We start from the raw sequence: 15,383 nt of genomic DNA on the forward strand, positions 1-15,383 counted from the left end.
AAGAACAATGGGAGAATGCTAAGGAAGTGTCATGTTTTAAGCATACTTCAAAACTCTCTGTACAGCATAGATAGATATTAAATACATAACCATACTATTTAAATAAACATAGCCTATTTACAATAACAAACAGCAACTAATTCCTTTACACTTAAAAGATAATACTTTTATTCATTCATTGAGAATTTAATACATAAACACAGTGTATTTTAGTCGTATTTACCGCACTCTCTCCCCTTAACTCCTCCTACACCCACCCTCTCTTCCTCCTGTTTTTGTTTTTTTAAAAGGCACCAAGTCTAATCTGCTGCAACCCTTTAAAAAACTGACTTTCCTTCCCCCAGAAACATTCAGCTATAACTAACTAGCTCCTCCAGTGGGGGCTCATAGCCTCTCCCCTCTCTGTACTGAAATGTTAACTGGCTTGATCATGTACAGACAACCACAGCTGCTGTGGTTTGCCGGCGCAGTGGCCCTGAAGTGCCCACAAGAGTCTGTTTTACTCTGGTCCTCTCTGACCTCTGGCTCTTACAGTCTTTCCGTCCTGATTTGATACATATTTCACACCGGTGGCAGAGCCCTCCACAGACTCTTATTCCCAGCCCCTCGACCAGTTGTGCTGTCCATGGCACAGAAAACCTTCTCTGATGGCGTCTGTAAGCTGCATTAGTTTTATGGATATAGAGTGAATTTAGAAGGCAGTTTGATAGTGTGACCATTTAGCAAATAATAGCAGTAGGTTCACCCTGGGACCAGTAGGCTCCCTAACCATGGGTTCTTGGCCAGATTTGCAATACCAGACATGCACATCCTCCTGTGGAACAAGCTGTAAGTCCAACCAAAACGCTGTTGGCTACCACGAAAGCATTTGTGCCTTGCTGGTCACTATTGCAGTTCAGAGGATTCACATCTGGGTAAGACTGCTGACATCTCTTCTCTCCCAGCAGCCTACACTGCACCTCTGGCTCTGTGAAAGCTAACCTGCAGGAAAGATGCTGCCTCTCAGCACTTAGCTTCTTATTCATACTTCTGTGACATTTGCAAATTTCCAAGTCTTGAACTGTCACAGAATTTTTTAAACTTTTGTTTGTATGTGTGTGTGTGATGCATTCATACATGTGTATTGCAGGATATTTGATCACACTGTGAACCCCCAGACTGTGTTAGTTACTGAAAAAAAAAATCTGTCTCTAGTTGTGGTGTGGCTCAGCCCTTAGCACACACCTTTAATGCCAAACAACAAAGGTGAAGTTAGTTTGTAGAAGGAAGCATCGATGTTTGAAAGTGATGTCTAGTTGAGCGGCAGATAAAGTGATGAATCAGAGAAAGATTTGACAGAATAGGATATGCCCAACTCTCAGGAGAAGAGAGAGGACAGGGAAGATACTTGGGGGCATTGCAGAGAGAGGAAGGAGGCAGTTTGACCAGGACAGTTGTACGGAGACAGGTTAAAGAGAGAACAAGCTAGACACAGATGGAGATAGATACAATGAGCCAGAGAATAAAAAGGAGCCAAAGATTAGAACAGATTTCTAGAATTAACATGAGGCCAAGCTAAGCAATTCAGGAGAGAGAGGGGGAGAGAGAGAGGGAGGGAGAGAGAGAGAGAGAGAGAGAGAGAGAGAGAGAGAGAGAGAGAGAATGAATCAGTCAACTTAGAGAGAAATTTGAGCCAGAACAGCTGAGTTAACCAGCCAGCCAGAGTTAAGAAGGAACAAGAAAGGGTGAGCTTATTCAACAGCAAGTCTCAGGCTGAAAACATTCTAGGCCTAGATAAGATTGTTCAAAGGCTAGAAGCTTTTGGGACTATGCCTAGGTTAGCAGATAGAGACAGTAATCCTCTCAGATAATTACTACATGAGAATAAAAGTTATATTTACACACGTGTGTTTAGGACATGTGTACACAGAGACTAGAAGAGGAATTTGGGTATCCTGTTCTCTGTGTCTCTGTCTCTGTCTCTGTCTCTGTCTCTGTCTCTCTCTCTCCAGGCTCTCTCTATGTAGCCCTGGCTTTCCCAGAGCCTGTTATATAGATCAGACACACAGATGGCCTCTTACCTCTGCCTTACTCTCTTTTGATTTTAGTTTATGTTTTTGCATTTTCTCCTGGGGGCAGGGAAGTGCACTCACCAGTGTGCATGCACAGGTAAAGGACAACGTATAGAAATCAGTTCTCTCCTTCTATCTTGTAGGTTCTAGGGATCTAAGCCTGGTCATCCACCTGGCCCTCTCCATCCTGTTCTCTTGAGATAAGACATCTCATTGAGCCTGGGACTCAGCTGGTGGCCAGCAAGTGCTATGAGCCTCCTATCTCTGCCCTGCCACAGCCTGTGGTCACATGTAGCTTATGTGAGTTCTGGGGATTTGAACTCAGGTCCTCAAGCTTGCACAGCAAGTATCTTACACAGTAAGGGATCTCCCCAGCTCAGGAAAACTTAAAAGAAGTTACCATGAGTTAACTGTGGCTCTCAGTTAGTGTGTGTATCTGCATTGGTCGATCTGCAGCTATCCTCTGTTCCATTCCACAGATTCATTGACTGAGCACTTACTGTGTGTCAGCTTTAGACAGACAGGGGAGCAGCTAATAACATCAGAATAATAATAATAATTCAGAAGAGATCTCTGTCAGCAAGGACAGGGGAGTCTAAGGCTATGCCAATTTCATCTGGTCTGGGAAAGTAATCAGGGTTAGGCCTGGTTAATACTCACATGGGGCCAGGTGTGGTGGCACATGCCTTTAATCCCAGCACTTGGAAGGCAGAGGCAGGTGGATTTCTCAGTTCGAGGCCAGCCTGGTCTACAAAGTGAGTTCCAGGACAGCCAGGGCTACACAGAGAAACCCTGTCTCGAAAAACAAAACAAAACAAAACACTCAGATGGGAAGAAGGTCGGAGGATGCTGGATGGTACAAGGAGAGATCCAGGGGCTTCAAGCAAGCTCCCCCCAGACCCCCAGACACCCCCCCCCAACTCCGCGGCACCATGCTTATGGGAAATGTAAACAAACTGTGCTGTGTTTTCTCTCAAAAGGTTAAATGAGACAAAGCTCCATTTTAAAAAAAAATTGTAAAGAAGCCACTTGGCAGAAATCTCAATCCCTCCAAACCCAGCACTTTCCAAAAATCAAACGGATTCTCAAGTTTCCTTTTTCCCCAGAAACTGTGTCCTTCTGTATGAGTCAGTCACGAAAGAACACGAGGCAGAGCTCTGGTGGCTGAGAGCGAGGCACAGCACATTTTTTTCCATTGGTAATAAAAACCAGTGGATGGCCGCTGGTGTGCTTTCGAGCATCTACGCACCGCTGGGCAAAAGCAACACACCATGCTCACAAGAAAATCTTTCTAATTCTTTCGGTTGTGTGGCCTTTTGTGTAAGAGCCCAGAGCCATTTCTTACAACTTGGTGCTCTACGTGGGAGCTTTCTCTCCATGGCCAAAGCTCTTGGGGACTGATCCCCATCCTGGGAGCTGCATCCTTGCAGTGGCTCTGGCTGTGGAGACACTCTCTGGCTCCAGAACTAACAGAAACCTAAAAACCAAAAGCAGAGCAGTGACTTGGAGATGAGGGTTCACAGCGAGAGCCTCAGCAACCAGGCAACTCCATGTAGGAACCGAAGTAAGAAAATTGGGCTATCAAGTACTTACTGTCTTGGTGGTTGAAGGTTTGGGGTGGGGGGTAGGATGAGAATGTGACTAGGGTGACTGTCATATGGTCACTCAGAGAATGGAGAGCATGGGTCCAGGGGCCTAGAGGGCACTAGAGGTGCAGGGGTGTTGAGTACGTCCAGGCAGGACCAAGATAAGGGGCAATGAGGAATCTCCCTCTGACATCCCCCAATCCCCATTAGGGTGGATGTTGAGAGTCTGTGAATGCAACTACCAAACCAACGTAAAGGATAAAAGATCTGAGGCCCACAGGGATAAGATTCTTGGGGCTTAAGAGATGGCTAAGCAGTAACAGCACTAGTTGGCCTTCCAGAGGACACATGTTCAAATCCCAGCAGCTACTCAGGGCCTTACACTAGCTGTAACCCCAGTTCCAGGGAATCTGATATTCTTTCCCGGCCTCAAACTCAGCAACGTGTCTGCCTCTGCTTCCTGAGTGCCGGGATTAAAGGTGTGAGCCACCACCTCTAGGCAATCCATATACATATTTAAAAAGAATGATGTTCTCCCAAGTAGTCCTCTGAGGCACAAGCTCCAGTAATGGGAAGATATTTCCTGAAACAAAATGAAGCTGAGGACTCTGATAGATCATATGAGTGACACATCAACTGGACCAATTTCTTGGGCCTTACTCTCTACCTGTCCTGATTTGACATTAGTATTGAGTATTTTCTTCTCTAGTAAGAAGAGGGGGAGGTGAGAAGAAGAACCTCTCAAGAAAGAAAAACATCAACCTGTAATACAGGTGTCATAGCAGCAGATGAAAAATTCCCCAACCAAAACCAATGTGAAATAAAAGCAATGAGACCCATCAAGGCCACACCATCATGAGGGAAATTCACTACCCTGCCCTAGAATATGGAAAAAGAAGGCTTTACTTTGCAACATGAGAAAGAAGAGGGTCATAAGAGTTCCCAGAAAGAGAAAGTACTTCCTGTTAGACACAGAAGAGCCCTTGGGACATGGGATGCTAAAATTACATTTGGTAACTAACATCTGGCCAGACATAGCAGAAAAGTTGCAGAAGACTGGGGGGAGGGAGTGGAAGGTCAGACACTTGAGTTATGGAGGGAAACCCAAAAGGTATATGTAACAACGGATGAAGAAAAAAGAGAGCAAAGGCTTTCAAAAAATCTACTATAAAACAAGCGAAGCAGTAAAGCAGGACCCAGGAACGTAAGGTCCAAGTCACCAGGCAGAGGAGCCCTGTCTAGGTTTCCTTCTCTGTTTCTGTGGTAACACACTGACCAAATCAGTGTGTGGGAGGCGGGGTGGTGTTTGTTTAACTTGTAGGTCCCAGTCCCTCACTGGTGGAAGACAGGGCTGAAACTGAAGCAGAGACCATGGAAGAACGCTGCTTACTGGCTTGCTTTCTGTGGCTTCCTGTTTGCTTTCTGAGCCAACCCAGGACCACCTGTCTAGCGGTGGCACCTCTCACAGTGGGCTGTGCCCTCCCACACTGATCATTAATTGAAAAACTGCCCCGCAGATAGATTTGCCTACAGGCCAATCTGATGGAGATGTTTTCTCAATTGAGATTCCCTCTTTCCAGATGATTCTAGTTTGTGTCAAATTGACAAAAACAAAACAAACAAACAAACAAAACCCACTAAAACTAAACTATTGCAACCCTCTGTAGGACTGGGGCAGAAGAAAAAAGAGAAAAGGAGAAAAGAGAAAACAGTATTATAAATGTATAATGGAGTGAAAGGATATTTCAAGGGAGACTGCCCCGTCTTAAAACAAAACAAAACACAACACAACAACAACACCACCAAAAACAGATTCCTTTTTAGCAGGTTCCAATTGAGCTGCTCCATTGGTCTACAGATGGCATGGAAGGGGAGGGAGTGGCTGTTTTGAGGGCTGCGTGCTGCTCTCTATTCTAGCTAGACCAGGGAGAATGGCTTCTGCTTAGACATTTGCAAAGAAACTTTTACTTCAAGGTTACTAGTATCTCCAAGCTGCCCACAAAAATGGAAACTTTTTATAACTCTTGGGCTGGGTCAGACCATTGAAGGAGGAAAGGGTGTAAGAATCCAGGCAGAAAAGAGTTTCACAGTAGGGAAAAAGTTTGGCACCTAAAAGTAAGTGTCCAGATGATCCCCGGTCACTACCATGTGCACATCTAATCTGGCTTCAACTCTTGTTTAAGGAAATGAAATAAGAGACAGGTATACGAGAGAACAGTTGAGAAGGCTGTAGTTATGAGGTTATAATTTTGGTAACAAGTGTTTGAAAAGAATAGACAATACTTTAGATAAGGGTGGCTTTTGTGAGATAAAATAGCTTCTTCCTGAGAACGAAAAATTACAGACGGGGGTAAAAGCCGAATCACAGAAGATCTGAGCAAATTGTACAAGGCCTGTGAAGGGCAGGGCTTAGGATGACATGAGTTTGATGATCAAAGGCTCTTCGTTGTTAAACTCTCCAAGGCTATGCCAAGATTCACGGTAATCTTTACAAGAACAAGCAGGGATGTCTGGTGGAGATAATTATTTGTGGTTTTGCTAACTCTGCTGAGATTTAACTACTTGGAGAAGCGGAGTCATAACAGAAATCAAGATTCATTTAAAGGAGCCTAGGTTGCTTTGTCTAATCCTCACCTTCATGCTACACAAAAGCAGATTTGCATGACTGGGAAAGCCGTCCTCGATTTCAGCTACCAAGTCCCAGAAGCCCATACCAGTGAGGAGAGAAGGGTCAAGAGAGGACAGCTTCTTGGCCTCCAAGGCTAGCCAGGACTCAAGACACAATGGGACCCCTCTGTAAATCCCAAAATCTCCAGAGACTGGACTCCAAACAGTACACATCGTGTACGGAAGGGAGTCACCGGGGAACCCTGGCCTAAGTGTGATACATCGCAGAAGTTATCAACGTGAGTCAACTGAAATAGTTACTAGCCATAGTAAACCACTTAACTAGCTGGATGGAAGCCTTCCCTCTCCTCTGTGAATGAAATAACCATATAATGAAGATACTCTTAGAACCCACAGAAAATACCAAGTCAGACAACAGAAGCTATTTACTGCCACCGTCCCAAACCTGTTTGGACCTTAATTGGGACTATCATACTCCTTGGTACCTTCCCTCCTCAGGGAAAGCTGAAAGAGCAAATCAGATCCTTAGATGACAAATTACTACGCTCAGTTTAGAGTCTCATTGCCTTGGGCCAAGAGTTTGTTTGCCTGTAGCTTTTGCTTGGAATCCCCACGTCCCTCAGAAGGACCTCACACTGTCCCTTAGGTTGTACGGGTTGCCATACCTGGGACTGACCTTACCACGTGCAAACTATGTGCTGGACCTCTCTTTCATTTTGCTTTCTCTTAGATGACAAGACCTTCCTGCTCTGACCTGTCACTCAGGTGTCCAGCCTGGGGGCTGAACAATGATAAAAGTCTATAAAGAGAACTAACTGGACTAATTGACCTGAGCGGGGCCCTTTCAGTTGTTGTTAGCCAGGGAAACTCAGGTCTAGATGGGCTGAGGGAAGCTGGACACATTATCCCTGTGTAAGAGGGCTGCTGACAACAGCACCCAGGGAAACTGGTGGATCCAACCACAAGGAGACCTTCTGAAATGAAAACTAAGAAAGAATGAGCTTTAGCCTTTTTATTCTGGGTAAAGATCGTGGGAAACTTAGTGGCTGATGTCAGTAAAACAACCTTTGCATTAACTGTTCCATTTGGTCCATGTCGGGTCACACACTGTTGAACCCAGAAACCCAGAGATTCCTAAGGTTGATCATGGGTAGTAGAAACTTAAGATTTAAAGCAGACTACAGAGGTTGGAACTGGGGTGAGGGGAGAAGTGGATGAAGGGTTAGGAGGGATTGAAAACTCTCTCAGTGCCTTATATAAAAGTGACTGTTAGACCTGCCCAGCAAGGGGGCCAGAAACTTGGGTGGTTCTGTTCCACTCCAAAGGACCACAAAGGTCCTGGGGATAGAATGCACTATCTTCCTTTTCATTGTGTAAATTTATTTCCTCTTTTTCCCCGACCACCTAGGGACTGAGGCAGAAACCCCAGGATTATCTGACCTCTCTTGTTAAGTACAAATTACTCCTGCCTTGAAAGGTGAGGAGAGAAGTTGGAATTCTTGGGGAATTTGTCTGGAGAGAAGGGCCTCTGTGCCTTTGAGGATGTAGCGTGCTAGCCTGTGTATTCCCAGGGGAGCAACCTGGTGGTATAGATAGGACCAGTAATAGAAAGCTCACCAGCCAGTTGGAGTAGGACCTGTGCTTTGGTCCAATCAGCTGGCTCTTTCACTATTGCATATCCTTTCATTGAGAAGGGGTGCATCTAAGTTGGACAGTGATGGCACACAATTTTAATCCCAGCACAGGGGAGACTGAGGCAGGCTGCTGTCTATGAATTCAAGGTCAACCTGGTCTATAGAGCAAGTTTCTGAACGGTCGAGGCTACACAGAGAAACCCATTCTTAAAAAGAAAAGCAGAGGGTGGGGTGTTTCTGGCTGTAGAATGGCCCTGACACTCCACTAGAGGGCCAAGAGGAGTTTAAAGGCTGATGAGTTCAAGGCTAGGAACCAAATAGCAGAATTTGAGTTAGTACTGCTCTGAGCACCTACCATAAATTTGAGTATAGACTGGAAAGAAAATAGAGGCTGGATCTATTACATGTACTAAGTTATATTAGGGAGCTTTATCAAGGGTACAAATGACTGATTGGATATCATCTGGGATGGTGTGGGAAAACATACCAGCTCTAGACAGGACGTTAGCAGAAAAAGGTGTCGTCCATGTGATGACAGGGGTCAGTATTGTGCTTTTGTTTTTAATGATACGGCTCCTGGTGACACAATTATAAAGCCTCGCTGGGGACTCTCATCAGTTAACTAAGACCTCAGAAGCAAATGATCCATCTTCTAATCTAGTGGAACGAGGGTTTGGAAAAATGGAAAAGGGATCTTCATTTCTCAACTTCCTTAGTAGCTGCGGGGCACTGTGTGATCTTGTGCACATGAGGGTTAACCCAAAGATGAGCTGAAAACAGCTACATTTGACAAAGCTCCTGTGTCATAGCAAAATAACATGTTATCATCGGTGAGTAGCTCAGAGCAGGAAGGCCAGGCAATGGTCACTGAATGGGAAGAAGAAGAAATATAAACAAGGGAGGAAATTGTGGGCAATACAAACTAAATGTACCAACTGTTCTATCAAAAGATTAAATGAGCCGGGCGTGGTGGCGCACGCCTTTAATCCCAGCACTCGGGAGGCAGAGGCAGGAGGATTTCTGAGTTCGAGGCCAGCCTGGTCTACAAAGTGAGTTACAGGACAGCCAGAGCTAGACAGAGAAACCCTGTCTCGAAAAACCAAAAAAAAAAAAAAAAAAAAAAAAAGTCAAAAGATTAAATGAGACAAAAATTCTATTAAAAAAATAAAGAAGTCACTTGGCAGAAATTCAAATTCCTCTGGGGTCAGCACTTCCTGAAATCAAAATATATGTTTAATTTCATTTCTCCTCTGCATTCGCCAATCATCCCACAGTGAGTAACATTCAAATCCACTGTGAAGACTACCCACCACAGCATCTTTAAAATCCATTATCTATTGATAAACAGAGGATATTCTTATAAAAATAAGTAAGGACATGAACTGAAAGAAAGTCCCAGAGGTCAACCCCTGGTTATCCTCAAGTGCCACCTACTCTGATTTTTTGAGACAGACTCTCTTCTTATGAGGGTGCTTGGGATTGAACTTCATGCTTGTTCAAAAGCACTTTACCAACTGAGCCACCTCCCCAGCCCTCAAATGAATTTGCAAGTCCAAGAGTTTTATTATTTACTTAATATTTATTCCTGTTGGGCTGGAGAGGTGGCTCAGCAGCTAAGAGCACTGGCTGTTCTTATAGAAGACTCAGGTTCAATTCCTAGCACGTACATGTAACTCCAGTTTCAAGGGATGCACACCTTCTGGTCTCTGAGGCATCAGGCACACACGTCGTGCCCAGATGTATACGCAGGCAAAACACAAATACACATAAAATAAAAAGTTGGCCATCTTTTATTTATGTGACTGTGTCTCTGTGTGTGTGTGCCACATGTGTGGGTGTCTGAGGGTGGCTAAAGAGAATGTAGCATTCTGCATTCTTGGAGCTGGGGATATAGACATTTGTTTGCTGCCTGATGCAGGCACTAAGAACCGAACTCAGGTCTACCGCTGAAGCTGCCTCACCAGCCCATCCCCGTACTTTTAAGCTGTGGTAGACAATCGTTACAGAGCTTCCAGAGTTGATTACATTAAATCTACTTAAGTAAAGCAGTGCAAAGCTCAGCTAAGAAACCTTGGCTCACCGGAGCTGGTGGATCCTGGGTGTGGTGATCACAAGCCACTCCCATCTGGGAAAGCCAGACTCAACACACAGAAGCCAAAGCACATAAAGGAGAGGTGGCTCTGCCAATCTGCATAGAGCAGGTGGCCAAAGCAGGAGGGGACAGATGGCAAGGGCTAGAAGGAGAGGCTTGCATCTTCCCTAGGGCTATGGGGGAAGGGTCTTCCCTCTCCCATCCTCTGCCCACATCAGGGGAGAGGATGGGGGGTCAGAGGCTGTGCTGACAGATGGGATTTTGCAAAGAAAGGGGGTGAGGAGGGAAGGATGTCCCCAGTCTGCTAACCTCTCAAGAAAGAAAACTGCTTTGTCCCCTATGCCTCCCCTAACCCCAGATGGCAGGGCCAGGAGGGAGAAACACAAGGAAAGGGGAAAGTAGCCCCTCCCCCATCAGAAGTTCATGGCCTAGGGACAGAGCCTTTGTAGACACCTGAGACCTTGTACACACACCCCCCCCCCAACTCCCACACACACAAAGCTCCGGCCTTTCAACTTGAACCACCACTTTGTGACACATGCTAATCAAACCCAAGTGACCTTGGCTTTGCAATACTGTCTCAGATTTGCAGTCCACAGGTGCCTACTCAGCCCCCTGGCCCAGACTCCCCTCCTGCATCCTGCCTGAACACTATCCCTAGCCCTCTCCTATGAGCCTCGAGCACCAGCAGGCTCCTGTCTACCATCTGCTCCCAGTGTTAAACCTTCCCTCGACCTCTGTGTCTCTTCCCGGCCTCTCTTTCCCTTCCACTTAAACAGTTGGCTGTAAAGTCCCTAACACTCTCGGGAACTCAGTGCATCCTAACACAATGGATGATGACACCCGTGGCCCCTTATCTTCCTGTCCTCTTACTTGTCCCAACTTCCTGTACCCCATGCAGGGGTCTAGCCTGCCCTTCCCTGCCTATAAGACAGCCCAGCACACAGGGAGTACTCCACAGATAGCCATAAGGGAAGCAATGGGTTGTGGAGGAGGCGAAGGCCAAAAACCCAACCCAAACGCCAGAGGCAGACTTGTCGGAAGAAAAGGTGAGATGCAAATACCATTTGCTCCTTCAGCAAACGCCTGCACTCCTACTGTGCTGGGCTTAGCCATGCTTGTCACCCTCAGCTGTCCTGCCTCAGATGTTCATGTCCACACCCAAGGCTGGAGGGTTTACCTGGGCCAGAACAAAGTGAGAACAGAAAGCCTCAGGCCTGGAGCACTGAGCCTTCCTATATGACCTGGCCCGGGCTGCAATGCCTCTTTTCTGAACAAACCAGAACACGGGAAGGCCCACACCCTCCAGACTCTCACAGCTCCAGAGGGCCTGTAGGACATTCCCAGAAAGAATCTCAGAGGCCACTGTCACCTTTTCCCCTATGGCAGGGGCCACCTCCCACACCTCAGACCAAGGGACTCCTTCGTGGACTTCCCTCCTCTTTCAAATCTTTTTTTTTTAAAGATTTATTTATTTATTATATGTAAGTACACTGTAGCTGTCTTCAGATACACCAGAAGAGGGCGTCAGATCTCATTAGGGATGGTTGTGAGCCACCATATGGTTGCTGGGATTTGAACTCAGGACCTTCGGAAGAGCAGTCGGGTGCTCTTACCTGCTGAGCCATCTCACCAGCCCCTCAAATCTTAAGATATGGGTTTGAAGGCATCCTTCGCACACTGCTTAAGGTTACCCTGCTGACCGCATCTCCCTGAGAGGATCAGAGCAGGCTCCATTGTCGGGGTGCACTGTGTCAAGTTTACCGTTACTGCAAAGCCCTTGTCAACTAGAAATCACACTTGAAGGACAGCAGGGGATCGGTGTGTCCGCTGTTGTTCAAGGCTATGGTGTCAAAGCTGCAGGCTAAGGTGTCTAGTGAGGAAAAGTCCCCACACTTCTAACTTGCAGAAAGAGCTTCAGGAAGAGACAACACAGACACACAGGTGCTGGGAAGGCCAGCATGATGGCCGTGTGGTCCTTAATGTCGCTAGTGTCCTGTAAGACTGAAAGGATTCCAATACAACCTAAGCATGTTGATTTAAATAGAATGTTCCAAAACACAAACATCACGGCTGGTTCTGGATAATGACTGAACTCAGTAGGAGGAGACAAGAGCGGGATGTAGGAAAAACTTTCTGCGCAGACACACCAGTCCTGGGTATCTCGGTGTCCGTGGCCCCTTCCCCTGGGACCCCTGATTCTCCTCCCTGGAGATGGCTTCTGGTGCTCTGAGGACCTTGCTCTAAACCATGTGTCCCTGCACACCAGACTGAGCAAGAAGAAAAAGGCACAGCTCAGCTATTCGCCCTAGAGACCAAGCGATGTCACAGTGAGCTGAGGTCCTGCTGCAGGGCTCAGCCTTCCTTCCTCACTCACACCTCTGTGTCAGGCCGACACTTCTGTCTCCCCCTTTGAGGTCCAGCCTGTCCCCTGGCCACCCAGATCCCTTCTCACTCTCTGGCTGTTGTACGCTCTCACAGAGGAAAGATGGCCAGAACACAGAAAGGCTGGGCACATGGAAGGGAAGGGCAGGACTCTGCCCGTGGTCTTGGATGGCTATGTACCAGCAGGCTAGGCTTCTCCTCCTTAGTTGTGTCTCTCTGCACTGCCACTCCAGATGCCATGCCCTGCTCAGGTAGGAGCCCCAATTACCCTCACCTCTTCCCTCTCCTTTATCCCCAAATCCAAACTTTAAACACCTGTGAGCCTAGCCTTATCAATGGCTAAGCCATCTCTCTGGTCCCTTTAACCATGTGCTATGTTACAGTTCCTTCTGGTGCTGTAGACTTGGAATGTGGGAGTCTACCCGTGCCTCAGAGAGAAACCAGAGTCAAGCCCATTCCAGACAGGACCTCTGCCTCTGAGCTATGTGCCTTGCCCACGTTTTCTGGAGATATATGCACCACTGGCTGGCCTTGCACTGGAGATCCTCCTGTGTCTACCTCCCAGGTCCTAGGGTAACAAGCTTGCACTACCATACCTGGCACTGTTGTCTGCAGAGCATGAGTCAAATACTAAGGCCTCAGCCATGAACAGAACAAATATGGTCCCTGTTTCCCCAACACTAGTGGGGAGACAGACCCTAAACAGGATGCACAAATGAACACACAGTATACCATAAAGGGCAACATACAAAGTTCCAGAGCACCTTGACCAGCTAGGCATTGGGACAGGGTTACTTTAGTGAAGCAGTCACTTCTAGAGGCAAGAGTGAGCAGAGAAGCCAAGGATGGGAGTGACACACACCTTTAATCCCAGCATTCGGGAGACAGAGGCAGGTGGGCACATCTCTGAGTTCAAGGCCAGCCTGGTCTGCAGTGTGAGTTCCAGGACAGCCAGGGCTACACAGAGAAACCCTGCCTCGTTGCTGGGGGTGGGGAGGTTAGCAGGGACCTGAATTTGCTGAGGAAGGAGCCATGCAGCTGCCTCAGGGAAAGGGAACAAAGAATTCAAAGCTCCTGACCCAGGGACTAAGTTTGTCACATGGTGCAAACCGCAAGGGGGCCATTAAGGAGTTGAGTGAAGCCTGAGGCAGGGAGGGAAGAGAAGCCACCCAGCTTCCTGGGGCAAGTGAACAGGATACTGGCGGCCGGACGGGGCAGTGAGGTGCTATGCAGAGACAGGACAGGCAAACAGCATCGCTAGGGCCGAGTCTCAAGTGAAGGGGGGAGAGAGCAGACAGTGAACCAGGAGATTGCCACCTTTAGGCAGGCCATGAAGGAGGCTGAGGGAGCGGTGCCTGTGGAGGTTTGTAAAAGGCTGGATCCTGGGTCCTACGCATCTCTGGAAAGGTCAGTCTGACACGCAGTCCATAGGGAAGATCTTAGGTCTATTTGGGGGACATGTCCCTGCTGTCCTTCCCTGCCGAGAACACAGTGAAATTCGGGGAAGACAACGCCCATCCCAGATCTTCTCTACCAACTCCACGGCCCTTCTCAAGTCATCCAGCCAGCGCCACCTGGTGACAACTTCTCAAACCTGCAAGCACTCAAATTCTCCGCGCAAGCAGTCAGCGTGAAGTTTGCTCTTAATCTTCCTGGCCTCAACCAAACTAACACTTTGACCTGCTCACACCTTCTCGTGGTGCGGGATTGCGCAGCATCCACGCAGGGTACTACCAGGTATTCCCCCACCGTTTATAACCCCGCACTAGCCCTGCTCTGTGAGTGGGGAGTCTCTGTCTCAGCAGAGAGAGGGGTATTTCCACGTTCCTTTACTCCCCGGGTCCAGCCTTTTACTGGGCAGCAAAGGTGTGTACAAGTGTCCATCCCTGCCTGCACACCCGGGATTGGCTCTCTGCCCCACCCCATTCCTCAGACTTGGTTAGAGGGCATATAACCCCTTACCTATGATCTGTATGTATGAGATTCCCTCCACCTCCACTCCCCAGCATGCCTAAAACAGGTGTGTCCAACTTTTTAACATTGAAACTTGATACTGTCATCTACAGAGAACCGGGCAATAGACTTACTAAAAATATTAAAATCTCATCGTGTAAGTTTACAGTTTTGGGTCAAGCCCTATCAATAGCTACATTTAGTCACATTTAGCAGACATGCCTGCTAATTGTAGTTTTCACAGAAGAATAAAGAGACCTGTCACCTCCCTCAACCTGTGTGCAGCATAAATTAGCATCAGATATAATTATTTTAGATTTATTTATTCCATATATGTGTGTACACTGTCACTGTCTTCAGACACACCAGAAAAGGACATAGGATCCCCATTACAGATGGTTGTGAGCCACCATGTGGTTGCTGGGAATTGAACTCAGGACCTCTGGAAGAGCAGTCAGTGCTCTTAACTGCTGAGCCATCTCTCCAGCCCACATCGGATATTTTTGTTACTTTTAAAGTATGTTATAAGTTTAGGTTTTAAATAATCAACAGGTTTACATATTCACAGATGGTTAAAACATATCTGTTCAGGCCAAAGTCCTCTTTGCTCCTTCTTCCCTCCCCCTTCCTGCGCCCTTGTACCCCCACCCCCACCCCACTATCAATGCTTCTACATGTTTCTTGTGGATGCTAAATTTCACACATACATCCCTAAGGAATTTGTGGGGTATATTCGTGAGGATGGTTTTCAAACGAATAAAGTTACCTGGTGTATATTTACCAACCCCTCCCTGCCCCGCACTCTTGAGCTGTATTCTTGAGTGTGTGGTCAGCTGCTTTTAAACTGCGAGGTGCTGCCGCCCCGCAAAGGAAGCAAATGGGTCCTTGGATGGTCTGGAGTCCTTCCCTAACCCTGTTCTCTCTTGGCACTTTAGCCACACTCACATTTCATGCTTCACTCCCATCTTCTCTTCACTCTTAGCTTTGAGGACCCACCGATCGCACCCTGGAGTGGTGGTAAGAGCACTTAGCAGTGAAATTCTAAGAACTACCC

The sequence above is a fragment of the Mus musculus genome, chromosome 2, assembly GCF_000001635.26.
Source record: "Mus musculus strain C57BL/6J chromosome 2, GRCm38.p6 C57BL/6J".
Taxonomy (NCBI): Eukaryota; Metazoa; Chordata; class Mammalia; order Rodentia; family Muridae; genus Mus; species Mus musculus.